Source organism: Acipenser ruthenus, chromosome 1 (assembly GCF_902713425.1).
Source record: "Acipenser ruthenus chromosome 1, fAciRut3.2 maternal haplotype, whole genome shotgun sequence".
In the NCBI taxonomy this organism is placed as follows: Eukaryota; Metazoa; Chordata; class Actinopteri; order Acipenseriformes; family Acipenseridae; genus Acipenser; species Acipenser ruthenus.
The window spans coordinates 44,918,671-44,930,424 of record NC_081189.1 but is presented as its reverse complement, the minus strand read 5'-3'; positions in this window follow the sequence as shown (position 1 = coordinate 44,930,424).

Sequence of the window (11,754 nt, the reverse complement as noted above, 5' to 3'; positions counted from 1 at the left end):
ATGAGTATTGTTTGTGAGAGTGTGGATTTCTAACTTCTGTCCACACTTGCAGCTCGACAGCTGTGACCTATGGCCTATTTGCCTTCACACATGGTTGTAGTTATTCTGGTTGAAAGTCTATGTGTTTCGACTAACCTGTTTGAATACTGGGCTTGTTGGTACAGTGATCTTCGCTGTACTAGTACTGTAGCCTCTGTTTGTCATGCTTGGCTCAGCATCTTAAACAGTAGCAATGCATGGACTACTATTTGGTTTGCTCTTCTTTGTTTTGTTGTACTGTGTAACTGTTAACGCTGTGTTACAATTATCATTCAGCAGATGCAAATCACTTGCCTTTGAAGTGGCTGATGCCCTGGCAGGTGTGGCCAAATGGTTACTGACTAACACAAGAGTAAGAACAACTGCAATAACAAACCCTACAGAACTTTCACATGGAATGTGCACTTTTCATTGAGGATGGAATTAAAAAGGTTATATGTTTAGAATTTGAATAGATGGGTACTGTAACTAGATAGTAATGTCTAGTGTCAACCAAATTAAGACGCTATAACTTATAATCTTTGTGAGATACTGTGGCAAAGTAGTTTGCAGTGCGCAGGTGTAGAGGTGATGCAGTGCTCAGGAATGATTTGAAACAACACAGTTCACAGTTAAACTATATAATAATACCTGGCTCTACACAACAATGTGTATCATGAAGGTAAACCACAGTGTTCAGTCCTGAAATAATAATAGACACTAAACAAGACACACACAAACACAACACGGTCACAAGTCCAGAGTGAGTGCTCTTAGTGAAAGTGGTGATTTACAGGTTTATACGTGCACAATGGTGAAGTGGAGTCTGGATTTTATTGCAGGCGGTTTAGCTACAGCTCCTGGATATTAGCCTTCTATAAACAATTTAATATCAAAACAAAACAACACACAAAACTCACAGGTTCTTTATAAAACAGTACTCCTTCACTGGTCCTTTCACTGTGTCAATCACCTACCACATTAAGGTGATGACTTCGGGTATTGTGACTCCGCCTCCTTTCTGGGTGGCCGACTTCCAACTGACCCTGGAATGAACTGCCAAAGCATCCAGTCCGGGGCACACTGTTCCTGTTGTAGGTCATGACTTTACTGCCAAACACATTGTATTTCACTAGCTTACAAGCATATGAGAAAAATAAATCATTCAAACCATCCCTCTTGAAGGTTATTTCCAAATGAAGATGGTTGGGTTTGTTTCTGTCAAGCCAAATTAGGAAAATAAACAATCAGGTTTTTTTAAGTTTCTTAGAGAGAGCAGACAGCCTTTCAGGTATGGCACAGTACATATGTCTGTCTACATGGTTCAAAAATATAAATAATAAATAAAAAAAATAATAATACAAAATAAAAAATAAACACATCTTACCTTTTTAATATCACTCTTCTGTATTATTATCTTCTTGCAATTTGTATACAAGTCAGTGTGCATGTCAAAATTTGATCTAAACAGAAACATCAATAGAGAATTAAACAGAAAATGTAACTGGATATTAAACTGGTAATAAATTAAATATTCAGCAAACTATGATTTTATAAAATATCCCTTTGAGTCCACACATCCCTGGTTGAGATTAAATAGATCACAATTATATTCATAAAGTTTGCCAGTTAAAGCCTATTAAACAAATGTTTACCAGTTGTGATGAATTGTCATTTTTGTAGTTAATCTTATGAGGCATTAAAAAAAATAAAAAAACATAAAAGCATCTATGAGATGAACAAGCACTCAGCAGTTTTAAAAATATGACAAGCACAGTTCAAAGCAGGCACATAATGTCAAACACATGTTACAATTAAAACACTTGAGATTTATAAAGAGAAAGCTATTTTGGTTTCACGATAATGCTGACTCATGATCAATATGATTCATTTAATCTTATAAGGCACTGGGATATTTTTAGTTTGATACCACCCCCAGAGTGGAGGCTTTTTCAGTACAGATAACAGAGGAGTAATCTTGTTGACTTTATATTTAGCACTATAAAAATGAGAGGTTGGGGGGTCATGTATGTGTGTGTTTGTGTGTGTGTGTATGTGTGTGTGTGTGTGTGTGTGTGTGTGTGTGTGTGTGTTGGGGGGGGGGCATTTAATTATGCATTGTAGGAAGGAAGTCTATAGAATTTGAAAGGGGTGGGGTGGGGTGGGGATGGGGATTCAGTCAGATTTTGGCTACAATGGCAGGTGTTTTGCAAAAAAAGAAAAATTAAAGATTCAGGTACTTTGTTTCTATTAAGACATGAATGATATTGCATTTTTACACGATGATATAGGTCTTGGTGATTTACTTCATGTTATTGATTGATCTAAATCTAACATACAGCTGTGGCAGGGGAAGAATATCATGACATGCTTATTGTCATGGCTGGGCAAATTACTCGAGAAAGAAGCTTTTGTCAAACCTGATATTCTCCTGTCTGTGCATCATCAAAATAAAACTAAATGATGATGAAAGGGTTTTTTTTTTAAACTCTCTATCTTTTTTTTTCTTTGTTCTGAGTTTGTTTGCCACAAACACTGTTTGTTTAAGCACCAATTTTTTTCTTTTTTGGTGAACTATTTACCTTATTCTAAATGCACTAAGGGTTTTGTCCCGTGTCTCAATGGAGACAATTCTTTCATGTTGTGCAGATGGCTGGCTTACATATGGCTTCACAACAAACAGCCCATTCTATAATTCATTGGGACAGTTTGGACAGTTTTTTTTCTGTAATGAATTTCCCTATGCCTGGGGCAGGATGCAAACACAAGTAGGAGACTCATACCATTTCACACAGACAGTGCATATTGTATGTGCAGCTTTTAGCTGTTTTTTCCTTTAACAGGTGCAGGAGTACAATCAAGAACCAGCATGCATGATGATGGGAGTTACAACACCTGAACTGTCTCAACTGGAGCCATATGGTCAGCCTAGCTATGGTGTTTGCAGAAGAAAACATGAATAGGATTACTTAGGTAGAAACTTGAGATTATGCAGATTACCCAAATGGGATGAACCTTGCAGTAGCACATTGGATGACTGGATTACAACTCTGGTAATCAGCAGGGAATAATGCAATAACAGTACCAAGCATGAACAACTGAGGGCAAAGGAATTCAATCCCTGCCCTAATCTTACTGTTGGGTAAATGAAAGGCTACAGTAGCTATTGATTATATGATGAAAGGGCAGTTACAGTAATGATGTAAGGTTCCTTTGTGTCCTGGAGAAGACTGTGGAAGACTGTGGATCAAGGTCATTCTTTCTTAATACTTTATATGACAATTCCAATGATTAAGACTTCAAACGAAGACCTTGGAAATTGAACATGCCGTCTTTTCCTTTTCGGGATTGGATACAGACAGTGAATAGGACACCTTGTTGAAATACTTGTCTACTGTTAATTTGAAATTAGTCTCTTTAATCTGTCATCCATTCATGGTAAAGCCATGTTCCTGAGTCACTTTCCTGATGCCAGAATTATACTTCCTGAAGCACAATTATAAAACAAAGTAGATTAATGAACTATGTAAATGTAGCATACTGACGCATGGAAAAACACACACACAGCCAGTCTCCACATCCACCCAGATTATGATGTCCTTGGCAAGGTTGAGCACTGTATATGCTGTATATACAATCTAAGTGTGATGTACATAAAGAAGGTCAAACAGAAAGAAAGCCCTCATATACCCCCTGATTATGACACTAAAAAACTTGACAAAGGTCCTTAGCAAGTTTCATCCCATTCGGAACAGTGGTTCTCAACTTGCCGCCACTATATCCCCCAAAGGACATGCATCTCCAGTAAGGGAGAGTAAAATAAAAAAACTACTTGCAAGCCTTATATTAAATGTCTTAACTGGATATTTTTGGTTTAGTAAGTTTATTGGGTGTGTTTTTCATTTCTGACTAAATATTGCTAATAACAATTTGGAGTAAAAAGCTTTGAGAATCTAGCCATTTTGTCTTTAGTAATTTAAATACACTCACTTTTTAATCCATTTATGGAAACAAAGGAAACAGGTTAATTGTGGGAGATTTTTTTAGATTCACTGCTGTTTACAAAGTACTATTTAATAACTATACTTGTTTAATTTGTCATGTAAAAAAAAAAAAAACTTTTGAAAACTTTTTTTTCTTTAAATAAATAAATAAATAAAAATAAATAAATTACTTATTAATTCAGATTGTACAGCAATTGCTTGCTTTTTTTCCCCACATCGTCACATAATTCCATTGTTTATCCTCCTGTTTCTTAAGTCAGTGGTCAGTAATAGGTGCTGCTATAATCAAACGAACACAGAAGCTCACATTCCCCCTGCTGACAATTGCCAAAAACCGCCTCCACATGACATTCAGACACGACCTGCTGTCAGCATGCTTGTCTCAGAACTAGTTGAGCTGCAACAAAACTCAGAACTCATGGCAACTATATCATAAAACAAACAGTGCAATAACATTTATATGTTATTGATCTTGCTTTATGTCATATCCATGTTCTGTACTTTCCAATATTTTATGTAAACAAACACGTTTTAAAATGAGTGCTTCATTCCATTTTTTATTAGCATTTTTTTAAAGAGAAAAATGCCTGTTAATGTAAAAAAAAAAAATTCTTAAGAGCCAGTACAATAGGCTATAATATTGTACTTTGATTAAGGGTATTAAAGATCAAAACACTAGACACTAAAATATTATTTAATTGTGACTGTATTTGAGGGCTTTGACAAAGGGTGTCTTTTGTGACACACACATAAGTGAAATAGTGTATCTGATCCGTTTACCTAACCTGTGTCGTAAAGGACAAGTCAGAGAAATAGGATTGCCTCGGTCAAGTTCATGTTTATAGAGCTCCTGCGCCTAACCCCATCTCCTATGACTGTCTCCTTCACTTCCACTCTGCCCTATGTTTGTTCCTCCCTTTACCTTCATTACTTTAAAGAAAAATGATATCTGTTTACACCTTTCTTGTGTTTCTTTTTTTTATTACTTGGGGATACCAGTGAATTTTGCAATTATTTCTGCGATAACCACCATATAATCTCTGTTACCAACAGGACACTCACCTAGTACTGTGAGATTCAAGACAATCCTCTATTACTGTGAGATTGTTATCAGCAGTGGAACGCCTTGTGTATTAGTTGGCCCTTACTTGCAGAAACCTGCGTCTAATAATGACTGCGCTATGACGTCAATTCCAGCTGGGAGAACACTGTTGCTTAGTCTCGTCAACAGCTCAGTATTTTGAAAGAATTTGGTCACAACAGGAAGTGCTTTTTTGGAAGCACTGTTGAGGTTTTTACAATTGTTACCGTAAGAGAAAACCAACTAGAAATCTGAACTTCCTGGAGATCTGTATCATTCATTAATTACTATGTTGTGATACTACAGTAGCTTTTAAATAAGCCTAATTTTACCAGCAGTGCTTTGTTGTTGCTGGATCACCATTAAAGCTTATATACAAACTTACTGTGTGTTGTGTCTTCGATACAACAAGTGGTCAGCATTTTCCTCCATTAGTGTGTCATATAAAAAGACTATTTCTCAGATTTGGTTGCCATTTGACATTACTATAGGTACACTTCTGACACCGAGTGGAAACAGGGTCTGATGATCTTAAGATCTTAACTGATTAAGACAATTAAGATGAATACAACACAACACTGATCAGTAACTGATATTTATGTTTTTAAAATTCAAATGAAACCTTCTCCACCAACATGTTTCTTAGTTTATAGAAAAAAAAAACAACTTAAGACTGCATTTATGGTTAAGAGAGGTTCGGTTTTAAGGAACAATTCAGAGATACTGCCAATCTTCTGCCATATCATAGATACTGCCTTCTGACCAGTGATAGTGTATTTATTTGAACTGTAAAAAAAAAAGCTTGACTAGTTGATTACTTTCTGTTACCAGATGAATGTTGTCAACTTTAAATCTGTGTGAAACTGACCATTGTAGTCAAATTGAAAGCAGCTCCTGTGAGCCCTAATGTTATGTAAGAAATAAGACAATTAAGGTGAACAAATCAAATACAGTTTAAATGCATACAACTCATTCAGTTGAGATGTATTTAGAAATGATTGCCAATCTAACTATGCAGATTTACATGTGACTGCCATTGTTTTACATTGTAAAATCCAGAAGATTAAGTAGTTATTGTTACTGCTTATTTTAGATACAGGTACGGGTACTGGTGGAACTCCTGTTGGTACATGAGATAAGGGCAAATCTATCCCGGTATAGTTCTTGTTAGACAATATGATTACAGGTTTGGGGCCTGATTTATCAAAGGTCTTACAGTGTTAAAGCAATAAAAATGCAATTTACTTAATTTAAAAAAAAAGTGTTTATCTTACAATACAAGTACTAAACCACATTTAAAGTTAATCTAAGTACTGTGCCTATGTTGTTTGTTAATATATTTCTTTTTCTTTCACAAAAATGGTTTAAATTGCATTTTGGTGTCAATATCTTCATAAATCTAGCCCATGGTGTCTGCGGTTTCACCTTAAGTCCATTCCCTCTCAACCTAGAGAAATTGATAATGCACTAAATTGTATAATATACAAAATGTTGCTCATTGCAAGGCAAACATTTGATATATTTTACCTCAGACCTTCAGTAATGAAAATATGTTGTTACATGTGTACAAAATTAAACCTTATGAAAAGCAACAGTGGTGTGCTCCCTAGGCACTAAGACAACCCTCCCAGAACGGGGGTGGCCAGAAAAGTGCTGATCTTGGCAGGGGCTCACAAGTAAAACACTGGGTATTGTATTGCCAGTTTTGCTTCCAAACAAATCTGGTTCCAGACTAGGCTTGTGGAAATACCTAATTGGTCACTGTACTTTAAATAGAAAATATTTTTTTTGAAGGGTAAAAACCCCCTCCCTCACTCCGCTCAGTTCCTTAGTTTATCCTTTATAAAAGGCACTTTAACCTCTTGAATTTGTGAAATTGTATATTTTCATTAAGCTATCAGAATGTTACCCAGTAGGTTAACTGTAGAAAGCTTCTCCTTGTGCCACACTAAAACATTGCCTACTAATGTTCACTGCCTGGTAAAGTGCAGTTGCTCTCACAGCCCAAGACAGTTTAATGGCCTGATACCCAGTCAGTGACATGTGCTTCTAGAAAGGGTTCCATTTCATGCTGCTTCTTGTCTGTAATTCAGCTATGTTAATTATATACAATACCCCACTTGCTGCGATATCATTAAATCTGTACAATTGAAGTATGTTCAATCTACAAGGGAACTGATATAATATAAATACAAGTGTACAAGTGATCCTTTTGTAATAGTGCACAGTTTAAAACTACTGGGAGCAGGCTGTTATTCATCCCTTAAGTGTGACTATTCAAGAGCTTACAAGAGACTTGAATTATTTATATTATAATGTTTCCCTTGCATGTAGGACTGGCATAATTAATACTCTTTAATGTACTTTTTAACCTCTTCGAACTGTCAGCCTCTAATAGTTAATCACAGGTGATTAATCTATTTCATCATATTTGTCTGGTGTGACTAAGAGCACAATATTTGGTATTAGAATAATTGGTTATTACTATAGTAAGTAATCCACAAAGTGGATGGCTGAAGTCTGTCTATTGGCAACTGCTAAAATAAAATATTATCCCCTGCAGTATATACATATCCCAGGTGAGCCCCTCCCCCCCAGCCATCAACCATGATCACACACACACACACACACACACACACACACACACACACACACATGCACACATTCACACACACACACAAACACACACACACACACACACACACACACACAAACACAAACACACATACACACATGCACACATTCTCACACACACACACACACACACACACACACACACACACACACACACACACACACACACACACACACACACACAATATGCTACTACAGCATTGGCCCCCAAAAGGAAAAAAAAGGACAATTACAAAATGCATTGTTGTGGATGACAGATATGAGCCATGTGCCGTATGCAGCTCTTAAGTGTCTGTCCTGTTTGTGTTTAATCCGATATGAAGGACGTCATAGGTCTCACTTTTTTTCTTTTTAACCTCACAGTTACAGCAGATATTTATTCTAGGCAGGAATCCAAGTTCACTTACCAGCACAGAAAATGCTGTCTGAATGTGAGGGTTCCCAGAATGGAAGAGGAACTAAGAGCCATATTTTCCACTGTGCTGTAATGATAAGGCATGACTTGTCTAGTTTAGTAAAGTTTAATATGGTGCTATAACAGCACTATCTGCAATTACAACTGCTTTTTCTTTTATTCTTAAAATACATTAATTGTCATGCCCCTTAAGCAGGCGTAAATAATGTAAATGAAGAGGCATATACAACACAACTTAATAAGAGGAAGTGGAAAATCCTGTCCTCAGACACACATAATTGCTGTAAAAACGTTTTATATGGTTTCAGAAATGAGCAACAGCCTCAATGGGCCCTAAGCTTTAAACACTGTAAGTTTTACTGATGACTGAGATGTTAGTTATTTATATCCTAGACTGGTTCCTGTACAAGAGATTATAGGCAGCTCAGTATTGAACCATGAACTGCTTTAAGTAGAATCATGCTGACAGTACAGCATTATGTCATTCATTCATTTACACACTCTAAGGAGCTGCTATCTATTTTTGCACGTTTTGCCTGCCCCCTTGTGGGCATAAATTAGTAAATGCACTGTGATGAAGAATTATTACAGGTATTATGTTTAGAATAGTAAATGCACACATTCATTTTGCATTATATCCTACTTTCTCTTTTTAACTTATGCATTTAGTTTGCTTTATCATGGTAAACCAGGCATTTGTACAACACATTTTTTTCTATACCCAATCTGATTTAACAATGCTTGCTTGTGCTTTAGCATGCTTTATATGTATTTACTAAGCATGTAATATACATTTACTACATTTTGCTATGCTTTTCCCATAAAGTGTAAGCAAATGCTTTATTATAAGTCTACTGGAGGTCGTACAAGTCATGTGAGAGTTTATTGTTAAAGAAAAAAATAACACTCTCATGCTTATCTAAATGCTCCATTAAAATGCTTTTATACGTGCAGCTATTGATTTAAACAGGACAGCAACTTATATTTTATTTAACCCAATAGCTAGGAAAAGATAAAGAAAACACCTTCACATGCTTGTCATGAAAAGTTCTATTGTATAAAAAAAATATTTGCAAAATACATACGTTGCATATTTCCTGAATCAATTTAGATGAAAAAACACAGTTTATGTGCTATCTGATTTAGTGGGTAGGGTGGGGTAAGAGGCCCCCCTTGAGACAAATTCCATATTTGTCATATAAAATAAATGCAACCTCCCTAGCTGAGTATAAGCAGGAGTATCTAGTGATAACATAAATACACACACACACACACACACACACAAAAAATACAATTTCTGAGAAAGGGGCCTTTTACCCCCATGCAAGGGCAAAAAGCCCCCATGGGGGCTTCTTACCCCGATATGCCACTCCAATATATGTTCACTCAAAAACACACTTCACACAAACGTTTTAACAATTTTTTTAATGATCTCTTATTAACTCATTTTTTGTCAGAAATCACAGCAAAGCTACATGTCAATGAACACCACAGACACAGGTAAAAACTGCTTTATCTTTTTTAAAAAATATTCATGTTAAACTTATAAGTGCCACTTGGCACACTGTTGTACAGCATAACCAACACCCAATGAAAAAACTGAAACCGAAATATTAAAGGAATATGGATATATTTAACAAAAAAAATGACTCTGTTCTCACTGCTAATTTAGTTTGTACAAGAACAAAAATGGCTGCCATGTTTGTTAAAATAGGTAAGAAAGATAAGAAAGTGGAATTTCTCATAACCGACACGATTTATCTCACACTTTTCAGCAAACAGAAAATATGTTGGATATGAGAATTTGGTGTCGGTTATGATTTTATTGTTTAAATGATTTTATTTATTTCAATCCTTAGTCTAATTGTTTGGTATTCAATGTTTTTGCTTGCTTGTGGTTTCTAAAACCAATTTTAATGTTCATTACGTTATTGAACCAAGTTAAGTTTAGTAATAAAATCTGATCATTTTTATTATACAATGGTAGAGGTTAGGGTAATTCAAAGGGCAGCATGTTGGTATTAGGTAGATTACAATCTATTTTTGCCATTTTACAGGCCATGAAAACTAAAGCTAGTAATGCAGAGAAGTGTAGAAGGTACAACGAGAACAGAAAAAATGATACTGAGAAACATAATGCATACTTGGCAAAAGAAAGAGAAAGAAGTAAAAGGAAGTATGTGCCAGTGAGTGAAGTGTCAGATAGAGAACAGACGTAGAAGAAAGAACTGGAAAAAGGCTTCTGCCAAAAAACAAAAGAAAGAGCAGCTAAAGAAATCGGCCAGATTTACTCCACCTGACACGCCACAGTCATCACTATCAGAGCTTGCAAGACAGAATTATGGTAGTGTAGAAAGGCCATCAGTATCTAACAAAAGAAAGGTCTTAAAATCTGCAAAAGAAACAGAATTGCTAAAACAAAAGATAAGACATCTGGAAAGGGAGGTGTCAAAATAAAAAAAAAAAGATTATACAGGATAAATGCAAAAAATATAAAAATTCCCCCAGCAAAGCTACGGAGAAACTCCTGAAAAATAACAAAGTGGGCAAAAATGTGATGATGGCACGTCTCATTCACCACGTGTTCAAATTTCAACAAAGCACAAAAGCAAAAAGAATTGGGAAATTTAATCGTGCCATTTTCAAGAAATACAAACTGCTATATTACACAGCAGATTACTTTCAGAAAGATCACACATCTCTTACTAGTAACAGCACTTCCAACAAAAAACAGAAGTTATCTGCTAGCCAGAAACAGAAGTTGGTCAACAAATTTCTTTCCTGTGACGATGTAAGTCGGGTGTTGCCTGGCAAGAGAGATACTATCACCTTGCGCAAAGTAAAAAAGAGAAAGCGACTTCTTTCTGCTCCACCGAAAAGGTTGGTCCTGCAGTTCAAACATGAAAATTCCAGTGTCAGAATGTCACCTGCTCAGTTCACGTGTTATAGACCATTCTGGATTGTTCCACCGAGACTGGCAGACAGGCAGACTTGCCAGTGTGTAAAGCATGAGAATCTTCAAATGAAAGTGGATGCTCTCTTCTATAGAAAGATCATAAGTACATTGACTCTAAAAAGTATTCACCCCCCTTGGACTTTTCCACATTTTATTGTGTTACAACATGGAGTCAAAATGGATTTAATAAGGAGTAAAATCTACAAATTGTTCTAAATTAATTACAAATACAAAACAGAAAATAATTGATTGCATAAGTATTCACCCCCTTGAGTCAATATTTGGTAGAGGCGCCTTTGGCAGCAATTACAGCCATGAGTCTATTTGGATAAGTCTCTACCAGCTTTGCACATCTGGACACGGCAATTTTTGCCCATTCTTCTTTGCAAAATTGCTCAAGCTCCGTCAAGTTGGATGGGGACCTTTGGTGAACAGCAAATTTCAACTCTTTCCACATATTCTCAATTGGATTGAGGTCCGGGCTTTGACTGGGCCACTCCAGGACATTGACCTTTTTGTTTTTAAGCCACTCCAGTGTGGCTTTGGTTGTATGTTTGGGGTCATTGTCCTGCTGGAAGATGAATCTTCTCCCAAGTCCCAGGTCTCTTGCAGACTTCAGCAGGTTTTCCTCCAGCATTTCTCTGTA